Consider the following 13,897-nt stretch of genomic DNA (forward strand, 5'->3'; position numbering starts at 1 on the left):
AGTTGCTCTGCAGCATGTGGGATCTTCCTGGACCAGGGCTCAAACCCATACCCCCAGCATTGGCAGGCGGATTCTTAACCACTGTGCCATAAGGTACTCTCTTTTTAAAAGCTGATGTGCCTGTCTTAAGACTTCATTCCTAGCAGAAAGTATTTAAAGTAATCCTTTTAAGGGAATTCCATGATGGCCCAGTGGTTAGCACTTGGTGCTTTCACTGCTGGGGCCTGAGTTCTATCCCTGGTCAGGGAACTAAGATCCTGTAAGCTGTGTGGTGTGGCCAAAAAAAAAAAAAAAATTAAGAAAAAAAAGTAATCCTTTAAAAATATAGTAGAGAAGTTGTGGCAAATTCCAATTAAAAATGATAACTTCTGAGTAGACATGTTAGCAAGTAGAATTATTTTGATAATATTTTCACCAAATCTCTGTAAGGTAGAATATAGAGTTATTTAGTCAGTTGAGCTTTTTTGAAAATACAGTTTTAAATTCTGAATAATGGAGCATAACTTTTTGTAATTCTAGCATAAAGACATTTCCCTATATAGTTATGCAACAAATTAGACAATCCCATAGTCCACTGAGGACTTTAACTTTGTTTCACATGAAAACATGGACAGTATGTCAAGTTCTAGATTAGGTATATAGCTTGTGGCTATAGAGACCAAATGAGATAGGAGGTTTAGGAAAGTATTTGGTTAAAATTGACAAAAGAGTTAAGTAAGTGCTATGTCATATAAAAAAAAGAAGTTTGGTTTTCTGATCTGAATTATTTGAATTAATTGCACAAAATGACAAACAGAAAAAAAGTAAGATAGAAAAGTGAAAAGAAAAGCACAATAGAATAATTCTTAATTTAGATGCAGATTTTATTAATATCTCCTTTCTCTACTCCAGTTTGATCTTTCTTCATATCACTCACACTTTCAAGTTTAACTAACAAGAAAAAGTGAAATGTACATACAATTCAGATACCTTTTCTTTTGAGCCAGAGAGACAAATCCCTTCCATTAAATTCCTGAATTAAGAGACAGGAAGTTCGCCATGTAGGATAATGTGTTCACCTCTTACTCACAGAGAATGGGCTTTGATGAATAATCAGCTGGACAGCAGTTGTGCAATCACTTAGAGGACGTCAGGAGTCAGTGCTGGGAAAGGGGAAGGAAGTCTGAAGAATACAAGAGGGGAGGGCTCCACCTCCCCTCCTGAAATCAGGATTTACAGGTTCACATAAAGGTAAGGTATTTTGGTATTTCTGGCTCAGAAATATACAGGAGGTTGTGCAAAAAAAAAAGTGAGTGGGTCCACAGTCATTAATTTTATTTAGGAAAAACAAAACAAAACTAGAGAAAAATTTTAGGAGAATCTTTACACAACAAAGGTTTAAACAAAGAAAAGTGCCCTTTGCTACTCTATCGGATGCAATATTCAGAAGCATTACAAGATATTTCTGTCCCTCTGCAGGGGACCCTGATGATTTAGGGAAGTGATTCATTTAAATCTGTAACCTTTTTTCCATTCCCTTTTAGATTCTCATTTTAACATCATAGTGGAGAAGCTTAAAAGTTCTTACAACTCCCCTTGCTGGCAGCAAATAAGAAGTGCAGCTTTAATATGGAAAACTTCAGCATATATACCCTGAATATAATGGCTAAATGTTAAGATCAACTTTTTATTTATTTTATTTTTTAAGTTTTTAATTATATTTTATTGTTACTTGATTTCATAGGCATACAAATTCAGTCAGGGCAAAATTAATATGTGCATTAGGTTTCATTTCTATATAGGAGAAAAATATATTTGAATTCAGACTTTTTTTTTTAAACAATAAAAAACTCTCTCTCACAGTTCTGGAGGCTAGAAGTCTAAGATCAAGGTGTTAGCAGGTTTGGCTTCTCCTGAGGTTTCTCTCCTTGGCTTACAGGTGGCTGCCTCCTTGCTGTGTCCTTGCAAGTTCTTTCCTCTGTGTGTGTGCATCCCTGGTGTATCTTCCTCTTCTTATAAGGACATCAGTCCTATTGGATTAGAACCCCATCCCGAAGACTTTATTTAACCTTAATTAACACTTTAAAGGCCTTATCTCCAAATATGGCCACAGTCTAAGGTACTGGTGGTTAGGACTTCAGCAAGCCAATAATGATTGTCTAGTGTGTAGAAAGGTCCTGAGCCGGGCTGGAGACTGAATCTGGACTCCTGGATGACTCAGCTGTTAGTGGAATTTCCTTCTGAAACTTTAAAAAGCTTGATGACTATCTTAGACCTTTTTTTTTTTTGCGGCACGCGGGCCTCTCACTTTTGTGGCCTCTCCCGTTGCGGAGCACAGGCTCTGGACACGCAGGCTCAGCGGTCATGGCTCATGGGCCCAGCCGCTCCGTGGCATGTGGGATCCTCCCAGACTGGGGCATGAACCCGTGTCCCCTGCAGCGGCAGGCAGACTCTCAACCACTGCGCAACCAGGGAAGCCCAGACTTCTTTTTTTAAATTAATGTTTATTGGAGTATAGTTGCTTTACAATGTTGTGTTAGTTTCTGCTGGACAGCAAAGTGAATCAGCCATATGTATACATATATCCCCTCTCTTTTGGATTTCTTTCCCATTTAGGTCACCTCAGAGCACCAAGTAGAGTTCCCCGTGCTATACAGTAGGTTCTCATTAGTTATCTATCTTATACATAGTAGTATATATATGTCAATGCCAATCTCTCAGTTCATCCCACCCCCCCTTCCCACCTTGGTATCCATACATTTGTTCTCTACATCTGTGTCTCTATTTCTGCTTTGCAAATGAGACCATCTTTACCATTTTTCCACATATATATGTTAATATATGAAATTTGTTTTTCTCTTTCTGACTTACTTTACTCTGTATGACAGATTCTAGATTCATCCATGTTGCTACAAATGACCCAATTTCATCCGTTTTTATGGCTGAGTAATATTCCATTGTATGGACCACATCCTCTTTATACATTCATCTGTTGATGGACATTTAGGTTGCTTCCATGCCCTAGCTATTGTAAATAGTGCTGCAATGAACATTGGGGTGCATGTAGCTTTCTGAATTATGGTTTTCTCCTGTATATGCCCAGGAGTGGGATTGCTGGGTCATATGGTATTTCTATTTTTAGTTTTTTAAGGAACCTCCATACTGTTCTCCATAGTGGCGGTATCAATTTACGTTCCCACCAACAGTGTAAGAGTGTTCCCTTTTCTCCACACCCTTTCCAGCATTTATTGTTTGTACATTTTTGTGATATGGCCATTCTGACCAGTGTGAGGTGATATCTCATTGTAGTTTCCATTTGCATTTCTCTAATAATTAGCGATGTTGAGCATCTTTTCCTGTGTTTGCTGGCCATCTGTATGTCTTCTTTGGAGAAATGTCTATTTAGGTATTCCACCCATTTTTTGATTGGTTGTTTGTTTTTTTGATATTGAGCTGCATGAGCTGTTTGTATATTTTGGAGATTAATCCTTTGTCCATTGATTCATTTGCAAATATTTTCTCCCATTCTGAGGGCTGTCTTTTTGTCTTGTTTATGTTTTCCTTTGTTGTGCAAAAGGTTTTAAGTTTCATTAGGTCCCATTCGTTTATTTTTGTTTTTATTGTCATTACTCTACGAGGTGGATCAAAAAAGATCTTGCTGCAATTTATGTCAAAGAGTGTTCTGCCTGTGTTTTCCTCTAATAGTTTTATAGTGGCTGGCCTTACATTTAGGTCTTTAATCCATTTTGAGTTTATTTTTATGTATGATGTTAGGGAGAGTTCTAATTTCATTCTTTTACATGTAGCTGTCCAGTTTTCCCAGCACCACTTATTGAAGAGACTGTCTTTTCTCCATTGTATATTCTTGCCTCTTTTGTCATAGATTAGGTGATCATAGGTGCGTAGGTTTATCTCTGAACTTTCTGTCCTGTTCCACTGATCTATATTTCTGTTTTTGTGCCAGTACCATACTGTCTTGATTACTATAGCTTTGTAGTATAGTCAGAAGTCAGGGAGTCTGATTCCTCCAGCTCTGTTTTTCTTTCTCAAGATCACTTTGGCTATTCAGGGTCTTTAGTGTTTCTATACAAATTGTAAAATTTTTTGTTCTAATTCTGTGAAAAATGACATTAGTAATTTGATAGGGATTGTATTGAATACATAGATTGCTTTGGGTAGTATAGTCATTTTCACAATATCGATTCTTCCAGCTCAAGAACATGGTATATCTCTCCATCTGTTTGTGTCATCTTTGATTTCTTTCATCAGTGTCTTATAGTTTTCCACGTACTGGTCTTTTGCCTCCTTAGGTAGGTTTATTCCTAGATATTTTATTCTTTTTGTTGTAATGGTAAATGGGAGTGTTTCCTTAATTTCTTTTTCTGATCTTTCATTGTTAGTGTATAGGAATGCAAGAGATTTCTGTGTAGTTTTGTATCCTGCAACTTTACTAAATTCATTGATTAGCTCTAGTAGTTTTCTGGTGGCATCTTTAGGATTTTCTATATATAGTATCATATCATCTACAAACACTGACAGTTTTACTTCTTCTTTTCCAGTTTGGATTCCTTTTCTTTCTTTTCCTTCTCTGATTGCCTTGGCTAGGACTTCCAAAGCTATGTTGAATAATAGTGGTGAGAGTGGACACCCTTGCCTTGTTCCTGAAGATCAACTTTTTGTTTTAAAAACAAGATCCCTTCCAGCTCCGATTTCTGAATAAGTTTGAAACATTATTTAAAAACATGAATAGTATCAATCAAATTTGTTGGAGATACTAATTTCCAGATCAGACCAACAATAAATCTTATATTAAAGCATTTAATTCAGTAGCTTAGCTTCAAAAATTTATATTTCTGAAATCTGATTCAGAATAACCTTATGATTTGGGGGGCTTTTAGGTTGTACCTCTGCTTTCTGTCATTTTATCTCCATAGATCCATATTATCTGTGGCTGACACAGGAGGTCCACTAATCATTTAATGTCCTCCCACACACTTTCCAGCTCCTTGCTCTTCTTGCAGTTGGGCAGCCGTGAATGATGTGTGTCACTTATTGGTCCACAAGTAAAAGATCCAGCCCTCCACCCCAGCTGTCTCCTCCACTGCTGAGCTCACTGAACACATCTCAGGTAAAGTCCATTGGCCTAGGGACCTGAGTGCCTCTGTGGAGCAGAGTCCCCCTGTGTACCTCCTCCTCCCATTGACGTACAGTGGACTTTGTGTGAGTAAAACAAACCTGTTAGGAGTTAAGCAATGGAGATTTTGAGGTTCTTTTGTCCTGAAAATAACAAAGTATCTGAAGTTTATAGAACACTTGCAGCATATTAGGCTCAATCCTGAACACTGTATGTCTCACTTGATCCTTACAACAGCACTAGGAAGTATTTTAGATATTTTATTAGCCACATTTATCTATGACAAAACTGGCAAAGGTAGATTAAGTAACTGATCCCAGGTCACATGGCTAGGAAGCGATAGAACTAGGAATCAGTTCAGTCTCCAAATTCTTTCAATTTTTATGTCTGTGCTACACTGTCTCATAAAATCCAGATTTCACACTGATTTAAGGTTAATTAAATTAAGTTAAATGTTATCATTCTATTTAAAAAGTTATAAAAGCAAGTAATCATACACTGACCCAGTTAACCACAAATATTCATCAAGAGTCTAGTTTGTTGAAAACACAGTCCTAAGCATTGTGAGATATATAAAGAAGTATGAAAGGCGTTCCTTTATCCTCATAGAGCTTGTATTCAGGCTAGAGAGACTAATCAAGAAACTTGAAAAGCTCAGTAGCAATAGAAGAGACTTACAAATAGTCCATGACCAGTTGGCAAATTAGCCTTTCACATGGTAGAGTATCAGGAAATATTTGTCAGGGAGAAGAAAGAAGGATGATCAGGAAGGAAAGGTGGAGAAAAACTGGTGAAGAAGGTAAATGATGGGATTACAGTGCTTATTCCCATCCTTCAGGGTGGGGGTGGTCAGGCTCCATGGAAGAAGCAGGGCTTGAGCATTATCTTTTTTAAAATTTTTGGCTGCGTTAGGTCTTCGTTGCTGTGCGTGGGCTTTCTCGGGCTTTCTCTAGTTGTGGCGAGCGGGGGCTACTCTTTGTTACGGTGCGCGGCCTTCTTATTGCGGTGGCTTCTCTTATTGCAGAGCACGGGCTCTAGGCACGCAGGCTTCAGTAGTTGTGGCACATGGGCTCAGTAGTTGTGGCTCGCGGGCTCAGTAGTTGTGGTGCACGGACTTAGTTGCTCCGCAGCATGTGGGATCTTCCTGGACCAGGGCTCAAACCTGTGTTCCCTGCATTGGCAGGCGGATTCTTAACCACTGTGCCACCAGGGAAGTCCCGAAAGTAAGCTCTTTCACCTATCTCCTTTAGTTTGTGGTGAAAATTACTTTCATAACTCTAAATGATATACATCTACCCCTATTTCTTTCTTTTTTGTGTGTGTGTGGTATGTGGGCCTCTCACTGTTGTGGCCTCTTCCGTTGCGGAGCACAGGCTCCGGACGCGCAGGCTCAACGGCCATGGCTCACGGGCCCAGCCGCTCCGCGGCATGTGGGATTTTCCCAGACCGGGGCACGAACCCGTGTCCCCTGCATTGGCAGGCAGACTCTCACCCACTGCGCCACCAGGGAAGCCCTACCCATTGTTTAATTTCAAAATTCATTTCCATCCTTTCTGGCTTTCAGACAATTTTTGAAATTTTTTTCATTGATAACAGCTTTTCCCAGTCATCTTGTTCTCTCAGATGCTATGGGTATATTCTTTTTGTATTTTATCTTACCCCACCTCAGCCTGCTGCCATTGGAGGTTGAAAAAGATGAAAGGCAAACAGGGATGCCAATCATAATGTCTTCTGTTTCTCACAGACATCACATGTTTTAGAATCTCAAATTAAAGAATCTCTTAGTTCCAAGAGGAAAATCAATATGAAGGGTAAGAATTAGAGGCTGCTACTTGAGGAGCCAAGTGGTAGGAAGGCTATGAACACGTAGTGGTGATGTGCTAGTGATCATATTTCTCAGCCTTGTGAAGGGGAGCTGGCCAGGCTGATTTTTGATCAAGGAAATACACTTGTGGTATTTTTCTAATCCTGTATTCCTGTCCTTTCAACTGCATCTGTTTCAGTGTTTGCTCTATCAGTGCTTCTGCACATTAGGTTTCCTGACTCAATGTCTTGAAGAGGAATATTTTCTTTCACATCTCTCTTCATGATGTCTCCACGAAAGAATTTGTCCAGAGTTTTTGTTTTATCACAATCAACATCATTGTTTTTATTACTTAAAGGGTTGGATGTTACTGATTCCTATTTCTAACTCCTTAAAATCCCTTTGGATTTTTAATCTGCAATTCCCAGTGTTTGCTAGTTCAGTACCAGCTGCAAATTAGTTAATGTGCAGTTTAGCCTTTCTTTGAAATCAGTAATTAAGATGTAAAGTAAGACTGAGCCCAGTACTAATTCCCTGGGCTTCCCACTGGGACCCCTCCTGAGCTCAATAACTCTTCTACCACCACCTCTGGTTCATCATCTTCCAGCCAAGGCTCAAGCCATTTCACTAGGTATATAATTAAGTTGATTTATGAGGGTCGGTAGATTAATTTTATTTTGTAAATGTTGTCTGATACATATATTTATTTTTCTGAGCTTCATATTTACTTATGTTGAAACATTATAGCCAAAGAAGGAAGCATATTTTCAGCCAGGCTAAGCCTGATATTTTCTGATAGACAATCACTTAGTCTGGAGATATACATAGGTGGTCTCTTAATGTTATTAGTTCTATCATCTATCTGCAGACAAAGTTCAGCCTCTAGAAAAAAATTACAATTCAATGATCTTTTTTTCTTCTATCTTAATTATTTTTTATATCTTTTCAGTTTTCTAGTATCTTTCCACTTCTTTAGGATAAAGACAATGAAAAAAAGTATCTCTATTTTGGTAAATTTATTCACTGATTCCCTGATCAACCATAGAAGAATCTTTTGTTTTCGGGTCTTAGGCATCTTCTATTAGCTGCCAATTATCTATGTCTCAGACTGACATTCAAATAATTAAATATTCAGGTGCACTGATCTTGCCACCAAGGGTTTTATGAGCGTTTGAGAAATTTGTTTAAGTTTAATTGGGAAATTAAGCCATGGGGCAACGTTACTGCAAAGCTATACTGCTGTGTTCTGAGTAACTAGACTAATCTAGGTCAGAAAAGCACAATAGGACACACAAACACCCAAAGAACTCAAAATCGTGCTTTTGATGACTGACAAATTTTGAGATACTTTAATTTTCCCATTCTGGGACTCTTTCTTCTTTGGGCGTGCAGACTGGGCTCTGGTTTATAACCTAAATCTTCTTAATGATTTGTAGCCCTTGCCTCTTTCCTCTGGCTCTTCGTTCTCCCTTCAGAACTTACTCAAGGATTTTATTACTTGTGTGTTTGTGAAACATGTTGCTTTTCTGTCTGTAGTATCAGATAACACTCCTAGCACTCTGAGTTAGATGTTGTTTCTCTGTTTCTGGGAAACGCATCCAGACAGTAAATATTTTTATTTCACTATAAATCCTTGAGAGTTTATCATGTATACAAGACTGTGCAATGATGGATTATTTTTTTTCCCAGCTGATTCTTGACCACCTCTTGGCAGAGAAGACCAAATGAATGGCCCTTTCTCACTTCATGTTTTCCTTAAGACCTGCTTAACATAAGTGAAAATTATCAAAAAGTAAAGGAAAAAATGGAAAAGAAGAGAAGGGAAGGGAAGGGAAGGGAAGGGAAGGGAAGGGAAGGGTAGGGAAGGGAAGGGAAGGGAAGGAAGAGAAAGCATGAGAGTATGTAAACTTATTTCTAATCTTGAACACAAACTTTCCCAGCTGTTTTCTACCATCTCTACAGTCACTAGGCTTTTAAAAAAAGTTAAAACCTCCTGAATTCTCCGTCTTAGTAAGTACAGTGATTAATTGAAGACATTAAATTGCTTTAAGAGACAATTTTACACATTTAAGATTTCTGAAATCATGAACCTCGTGAGATGGATCCAGAAGTATTAAATTCATGTTTTAATGGAAGCCTCTAAATTAGGAGCTTGAGTAAAATTGAAGAGAATTTTGTCAGTGTTGTTCCAAGCTCTGCTATTCTTTGTGCATTAGGTAGCTACCTGTCTCCGTCTGATTTAATGGGCTTCTGTAATCCTGATTTTAGTCTGTTATTATTGTATTCTTGTTTTTAACTATATACTATTTTATTCTTCTCCCCGCTATTTTACATTGATAGTGACTTAGAGCAAAGCTCTACTACACCTAAAATATACTATGTCAGAATAATACACATGCTTCTTTGTTTCTCCATGCATATTATATAAACACAGCATACACATACATAGATAAAATATATTATCTTGAATATTATTTTAATCATAATAGGCTCATGTTTATTCTGTGTACATTCTCTTACTTCGTGGTTAAAAAAATCATCTTGCAATCGCTTATTTTTCAGATAATATGATAAACCAGATTAGCAACATGGGGATAAGAGTGTTCTTAATAAGCAGCTAGAATTTATTTACCTGATGAATAATCATTATTTTCTACCTCTAGCTGTATCAAATGGCTTCAGGCACAGAGCTATGACTGTAAAGACTTTTTGCCCATGATGTCGAATCACATTATGATCCTACACGTATCCTAGATGGATATGACATGAAAATGACATTCTTTTAAAGCTATGGGGCAACTTAGAAATAAACTACCCTTTCAACTAGGAGGTAAGATAACTGAAGTTCAGGAAGTCATTTCCTCAGCCGAGGTAATACAGAGTGCTTGAAGCAGCTACAGAACTGGAAGAAACTAGAACTAGAGCTGGTCAGATTGCTTTTCCGTTCTCCCTCCATAAAGATGACTACTTCCTGTGAGTATGATAGAACCACTGAAGGAAATACATGCTTGTCTTTTAAGAGGAAATACCTATGGGTCTTGCCAGCCCCAAAGTAAAATCTCAGGAAATGTACACAAATGAAGAAATAAATCCATATGCTACTTGTGAATTATCAAATAATAGGGAGGTTGATAATTATTGAAAGTCTTTGGCTATAGCTCAGAGAGAAATGATCAGAGTACAAGCTACAGAAGTAAATATCCTGGATTAATCTGTTTGATATTAAAATCAGCTCTAAAGAATCCACTATTTTAATATGCAAACAACTTAAAACATGAAAACTGGTTTTAAATGTGTTCATTCTTTTCATTATATAAAACATTTTTTCTAAAAATTCTTCAAATCTGGGAATTGTGTTTTAATTAATAACTTGTTCTCCTATTAAATATGTGCAATTGGGACTTCCCTGGTGGCACAGCAGTTAAGAATCCACCTGTCAAGGCAGGGGACATGGGTTCAAGCCCTGGTCCGGGAAGATCCCACAAGCTGCGGAGCAACTAAGCCCATGCGCCACAACTACTGAGCCTGTGCTCTAGAGCCCATGAGCCACAGCTACGGAGCCCACGTGCCACAACTACTGAAGCCAGCGTGCCTAGAGCCCGTGCTCCACAACAAGAGAAGTCACTGCAATGAGAAGCCCGCACACCACAAGGAAGAGTAGCCCCTGCTCACCACAACTAGAGAAAGCCCGCAATCAACAATGAAGACCCAATGTAGCCAAATTTAAAAAATTAATTAATTAAAAAATATGTACAATTAATTATGGAAGAAGTCCAGCATCATGGACACTATTAGATGGCAGTATGACACAAAACTATTATTTCCATTGAAAGTTTACAGCACAGTTCACATATTCATCTGCACTGCCTTGACAGTAAGTTTTTAAGTTTAAAAAAAATGAAATGCAGATTGGAGATTCTGATACAAGAGAATGAGACAGAACTCAGGGAAAGTAAAAAGACTGAGAAAGAGCAATAGGAACATGAAAGCTGATGACAGGGAAAATATATATTCCAGGAAGGCAAACAGGACCTCTGTCTACCATGCTGGCTCCATGACCATGTGATGCAAATATTACAAAGTTTTGGTAAATTTTTTTGGACAAAATTTTTATATTGAAAAATAAAGGAAAGGAAAGTCATTTAATTCCTCTGAGACATTCTAACTTCAAAATAAAAAGCAACTCATATTCCATCTATCATTAAGTGTGTTGGGATCAAAAATTTTGAGTTCCTAAGAGTTGGGTATTTACCTAAGTATAACTTTGTATACTAATAATTTAGCATATAAGAGAGAAATTTTTTAAAGAAAAAACTTAAGTTTAATAAATCTGTTTTAAAAATAATCCAATTCTTTTTTGGAGACAGGTGTTAGCCTATACAAAATTGGACTGTAGTATATGGTATGTGACTTACTCTAAAAGTTTGACATCCCTTGTAGATGGCCTGCATTATGTGTTAACAGGAAGAAAAAAATTGAGGGAGTGACAGAAACATTTTTACATCCAAAAATTATTTTGTATAATGTGCAATAAACACCATGTCTAGAGAGTATTCTTTGCTGATATAGAAATACTGTATTTCTAGGTAAGGATGTAGCAGGAAACAAGGCTGGAAGGCTCTACTCCTGTTTTACTCGGGCAATGGTGGATATCCGTTTTGAAAGGCACAACATGACTACTCCATTTTAACACTTTTCACTCCTCTACTCCTTCCTTTGTATGGCCAGCTCCTGACATAATGAGAGAAAAGTAGCCTATTGGGACCAGCTCAATTCTGTGACATGTTTTAACAAGGCAAGCTCCTCATTAATACCAGGGGCTTTTTGGAATCCCAGTGGTACCCTCTTATAAACATAGTTTGTCCAGTACCCAGATCTGCAATAGTATATACTTTACTGCCACGGTCTTCCTTCTTCAGTTCATTCCTCATAGTACTGGCTAGTCTGATTAGTATTTTAGCCCACAGTCATAGACTGTGTTAAATTGAGAGTGCTATCGTTGCTGTACATAGAGATATTTGAAGCTAAAAATTTTCCCCACCCTTTCAGAAAAAAACACAGTAAGGAGCTGCCTTATATTCAGGGTGCGCGATTCTTTCATGCTTCAGGGCATATTGTTATCACCAGCTGTGGTCAGGGAAAAAAAAATCCCCATCTCTGTGACGTAATACAGTACAATTAGGCACATAATGTAGATTTTATGCTTTTCCCTGAAACATCTGGCATGTACTACTTTCTAAAACCAAACCTCGGAGAGCCAGGCCTCCTGTAGCATTTTAATATCAATGTGCCTTTTCACACATTAGTTATCTAATGTTTGTGCCAGTTTTTGAAAAAAATACCACATCCTCAGTATCATCTCTTGAATGAGTGTAAATTTAAAATGCCTGCCAGGGGGTTATGTGTTTGGGGGAGAAACTAATATCTGCCCTCATCTAAATACCAAATGAATTTCAGACTGTCATTCTAGCCCAGCGTTAGCATCGGCCCTTGGGAAAATCATTGTTTATGTATTCTTTTCAGATACTAAGAATTAAGAATCAATCTATTTAAGCCTTGTTGCTAATATTACCTTTGTATAACTGACATATTAGGGAAATGTGTATGGAGTTATTACTTTTGTCCAGAGAGAAAAAGTTGGCCATGAAAAGTTTTAAACAAATTATCTCCAAGTTCTCAGGAAAAAAGAATTGAGTCACTTGGGGAAAAGATAAAATGTTATACTGAAATCCTTGTGAACAGAAAACTTTCTCACTGAGATTCAGGAACTCTTCAAGTCAGGGCAGTGGGTGTGAAAGTAACTGCCTTAGCAAGGTAGCAAAGTGTACTTTACCTGTTACGCCATCTTCATAGGATTCCATCTTCCTGTAAAATCCACCTCAGAACCAACAAAAAATAAAAAGAAACACAGATTACACAAAAGTAAAACCAAGAATAAAATGAGAGAAGAAAAGTTTATGTGATCCATATAGTCTGAGGATTTAATAATGTAGTAAAATGTTGATAAAACATTTACAAATGTACCTGCAAAATGGCTTGTATTGGTTTATAGAGAATGTTAGTTGGCATTTAGTCGTTTCCATGAATCACGTTGAAATTTTAAAAAGAAAATGATGAAATTGTTTGAACCAAGTACAACGTAAACAAACTCTAAAACATTAGAAAATTAAAACAAAAATGTTATACATTGCATAGACAACTATCCACATGCCCAGATAATAGCTTTAAGATTTATTGTTAATAAATTTAATGGAGAGATTAATAAGTTTAAGTAAAAGAGATACTTATTTTAACATTAGAATGTTGCCATTAGAATGTTGCTATTTTGGTAGAGGTATTGCAAAGAATTTAGGAAATTGTTCTTGAACTCTCAGGGCCTTGGTTTTCTCATTTATAAAAGTTGGTTACAGTGAGATGGTTTTTAAGATACTTTCCAGCTCTAAAAAAATTGAGTTCATGGATTTTAATGTAATTCCGTATGATTGTGTGGTGAACGACTTGCTTTAGAAGAATATTGAGTTCGTTATTTATACATTTTGGAACTCTCACACCCTAGTGGTTCTTAATAAAGGTCAAAAAGCATTGGTCACAACACCATAATATAAAACATGTTAGAAACAGATGGCAGCACTGGATATGTCTAAGTAGAAAGACAGATGGAGCAGGACTTAGATTCTGACCCTGGAAGCTTGGAAGGGGTTGAATGACATGACTTATTTTTTTTCCTCTAATTTAAGAAGTAATTTGGTGTAAGGACAAAGAGACCACTTCAACTATATGAAACAACATATAGACAGGGAAAGAATTGAGTCCCAGCAATGTGGTAGACTGACCTAATATGAACTACTTCCCCTTAACGAAAACTCACTTCATGCTGCATAAAATATACCAGTATTGTTTCAGTAAAAATACAAAAATGGGTTAGAAAGAAAGACAAGAAAAGTCCTAGCTGCAGAGTTAAGGAGAGTAACCATAGGCAA

The sequence above is a fragment of the Leucopleurus acutus genome (genome assembly GCF_964270905.1).
Source record: "Leucopleurus acutus genome assembly, chromosome: 18".
In the NCBI taxonomy this organism is placed as follows: Eukaryota; Metazoa; Chordata; class Mammalia; order Artiodactyla; family Delphinidae; genus Leucopleurus; species Leucopleurus acutus.